Here is a 3,919-nt window from a genome sequence, read left to right on the forward strand (position 1 = left end):
AGAACTCAGAGCTCTTCTCCCTTATAGACCATATAGGGTAACTTCCTGACGTTGCCATGGCATTTGTAAACTGTCATGGCACTAGTGGGAGTATCTTTTAGCAGGCTAACACATTATAATTAGCATATAATGAGCAGTGAGGATGACCAGAGGTCACTCTTGTTGCCATCTTGGTTTTGGTGGGTTTTGGCCAGCTTCTTTACTGCAACCTGTTTTATTTTTTATTTATTTTTTTCTTTTATATGTCCCCCCATTCACAATACAGACCAGGTACAGGGCCTGGGCTGAGGTGTGTATGGGGTAGGTTTACTCTACCTCCTCTTTCTCTATAGCCAGTGTAAGAATACAGCCTGTGGGTAAGTACCAAGAGGCCTACTGCAACCTGTTTTATCAGCAAGGTCTTTGTGAACTGTGCCATGTGCCGACTTCCTATCTCATCCGGTGACTTAGAATGCCTAACCACTGGGGAATGCAGTTCAGCAGGTCTCAGCCGTATTTTACCCAGCCCCTACTCAAGATGGAGTCACTCTGGTTCAAATGCCTCTGACACTACTTGAAGATGTGTAGTTCGGGAGCACATTTCACATTTTACAAAGCCATTTCCCATTCCTTGGTGCTTTGGCCTCCCTCCCTTGGGTCATCTGAGAGAGAGCCCTCAGGAGGAAAAGGAACTCAGAGAGGTTGGGTGTCTGCTCAGGTGATGCCGATAGGGTACTTTGGGCTGGGCCAGCACCGGTGGGCTCCGACTGATGGCTGCGATGGCTTTCTTTATGTGTGTGAGCAGAGCGGTCAGTCAGCAGGAGGATGATGATGAGGGTGAGGACATGACAATGAAGTAACATGCCCATCACTTCTTGAGGAGCTACCTTGCCAGAGGCCCTTTGCACATATTGCCTTTTTTAATCCAAGTGAGACATGATTCATATGCACATTTTACAGATTAGAAAATTGGGACCTTGGATTGAGGCCTGATCAGGGTTGCTAAAGGGAATGCTTTAAATTTGCTAATGAGGAGGAGGGAAGAGTGAGTGGGGGAGGAGGAAGGCAGCTGTGTTTTTGGTTTTTTTGAGACAAGGTCTGGCTCTGTCACCCAGGCTGGAGTGCAGTGGCATGATCTGGACTCACAGCAACCTCCATCTCCTGGGCTCAAGCCATTCTCCCACCCCAGCCTCCCAAGTAGCTGGGACTACAGGCATGTACCACCAGGCTTGGTTAATTTCTGTAATTTAGTAGAGATGGGGCTTCACCATGTTGCCCAGGCTTGTCTCGAACTCCTGGGCTCAAGCGATCCACCTGCCTCGGCCTCCCAAAGTGGTGGGGTTACAGGCGTTGAGTTTTTTTTTTTTTGAGAGCATCCAATGTTAGCTCATTTAAGGCTCTCAACCACCCCAAGAGGTAAGTCGTAGGTCAAGCTGTCTACTTTATAGAAGAGCCTGGGAATCCAGGGTTATCTGACTTGGAGTCCTGTTCATTTTCCTGGGTACCTCCAAAGGCTGCTCAGTGAGTGGAAAGTGCAGATCCGGAGCCCTCCCCTGGCAAGTCCTGCTCCGGCCCATACCCCGCCCTGTTCCCCAGCAGCCACAGTCGGGTAGAGGGGTCAGGGAAGCAGGGCAAGAGGGTGAGGCACTGCTCAAGAAACAAAACCAGGTCCTTAACGCCCTTAGTCCTGTCGGGCAGTGTCCCAGGACCCCAGCCTTGAGATTAGAGAGGGGCAGAGGGCAGATGGAAGAGGAAATAGAAGAAAAAGTACCAGGGCATGCTTCCTGTCTTATGCTTAGACTGCCATGATGAAATACCACAGACTGGGTGGCTTCAACAACAGAGTTATTTCTCAGAGTTTCCAAGGCTGGAAGTTCAAGGTCAAGGCGCTGCTGGCTGATTCCTTCTCTGGTAAGGGCCCGCTTTCTGGCTTGTAGACAGCCACCTTTGTGCTGTGTTCTCGCATGGCCTTTCCTTGATGCATGGAGAGAAAGAAAGATCTCTCTCTCTTCCTTTCTAAGACCACCAATCCTATGACTTATAACTCCTTTAACCTTAAATACCTCCTAAAAGCCCTATCTCCAAATACAGTTACATTAGAAGTTAGGTCTACAACAAAGCAGTTGGGGTGGTGGTGGTCCACAGCAGGGGAGGGGATATTTTAGTTTATCTTGAGCTTGCAAGGATGAAGGGGAAAGGGCGGGGGTTGGGGGGGCATCGGAACCTGCCTCTGAGTCACACTTCCTGGATGAGCCGTGGGCCACAGTATCTGTATCAGGAGTGGTTACCAAACAGCATGCCTCAGGGATAAACAAGATGACCTAATGATCCAATTTCCCCAGCTCTGGTCCATCTACAGATTTGAGGCAGGATCCAGTGATTCTGCTGGCTCACAGGTCACAGTAAATTTCCAACTCTCCCCTTTCCAGGCACGGCTTTGGTTTCCTGCTGCAGCTGCTGCTGGGGAGTTATCCGGGCATTTCCTCTGCCTGTGAGCTCCTGGGGTCAGGGGAAGGGTGGGTGGCCAGAGATGCCGCCTCTACCCTAAGTCAGCGTCACCCATGCTATTCCCAGCAGCTACATTTCTCCACTCTGTAATTACAAATGAAACTGGGGAACAGAATCAAAAGAGGACCTAGAAACAAGCCAGCCTCCACTTCCTCAAACATTCTGGGGCAGGAGTTTGTGAGCTGGAACAATGTTATTTGCAAGATTCTCCCTGGTGGATATATACTCAAGTATTAAAGTGCTACAAGGAATTAAACAAAAAATAGTATTTCTTCCAGAGCCTGTGTGGGCCCAGCACAATGACACTGAATCTGGCTGTTAAACCTGGCTGTTACTGATTCTAATATGTGGCCTTGGACATTTCATTTTTCCAAGTATAGCTCTCCTCATCTGTAAAATATGGAAATAATCTTTAGAATGTTGGAGCCAGTATATGTAAAGGTACTTTAGAAACAATAAAGTCCAAATGCCAATGACATTTTTTGCAGAAACAGAAAAACCCATCCTAAAATTCATATGGAATCTCAAGGGCCCCTGAATAGCCGAAACAATCTTGAAAAAGAACAAAGCTGGAGGACTCACACTTTCTGATTTCAAAACTTACTGCAAAGCTACAGTAATCAAAACAGTGTGGCACTGGAATAAAGCTTGACATATAGATCAGTGGAATAGAATAGAGAGCCCAGAAGTAAACCCTTGAATATATGGCCAAATTATTTTTGGCAAGGGTGCCATGACCACTTAATGGCAAAAGGACAGCTTTTTCAACAAAGGGTGCTGGGAAAACTGGATATCTACATGCAAAAGAATGAAGCTGGACCCTTACCTAACACCATATACAAAAATTAACTCAAAATAGATCAAAGACCTAAAAGTAACCTAAAACTATACAATTTTTAGAAGAAAACTTGGAGCAAAATCTCTACAATGTTGGATTTGGCAGTGATTTCTTGGATATGACATTAAAGACACAGACAACAAAGAAAAATAGACAAATTGGATTTCATAAAAATTCTGTGTATCAAAAGGCAAAACCAGGCTAGTGCAGTGTCTCACGCCTGTAATCCTAGCACTTTGGGAGGCTGTGGTGGGCAGATCATTCGAGGTCTGGAGTTCGAGGCCAGCCTGGCCAACATGGTGAAACTCTGTCTCTACTAAAAATACAAAAATTAGCCAGAGCTGGTGGCGCATGCCTGTGGTTCCAGCTTCTTGGGAGGCTGAGGTGGGAAAATCGTTTGAACCTGGGAGGCCGGAGGTTGCAGTGAGCCAAGATCGTGCAACTGTACTTCAGCCTAGGCAACAGAGCAAGACTCTGTTTAAAAAAAAAAAAAAAAAAAAGGGAAAATCAACACAGTAAAAACTGAACCCACACAATGAAAGAAAATGTTTGAAAATCATATATTTGATAAGAGATTAATATCCAGAATATAGA

At 46.2% G+C, this 3,919-nt stretch overlaps 1 non-coding gene across 1 annotated transcript; it reads right to left on the minus strand.

Annotated features, from left to right (window-relative positions):
- Positions 1-240: 240 nt before the first annotated feature.
- Positions 241-373, minus strand: LOC111532427. The gene has a single exon (XR_002728547.1). It is a non-coding gene; the product is annotated as a small nucleolar RNA SNORA51 (small nucleolar RNA).
- Positions 374-3,919: the final 3,546 nt, after the last annotated feature.

Source organism: Piliocolobus tephrosceles, chromosome 15 (assembly GCF_002776525.5).
Source record: "Piliocolobus tephrosceles isolate RC106 chromosome 15, ASM277652v3, whole genome shotgun sequence".
In the NCBI taxonomy this organism is placed as follows: domain Eukaryota; kingdom Metazoa; phylum Chordata; class Mammalia; order Primates; family Cercopithecidae; genus Piliocolobus; species Piliocolobus tephrosceles.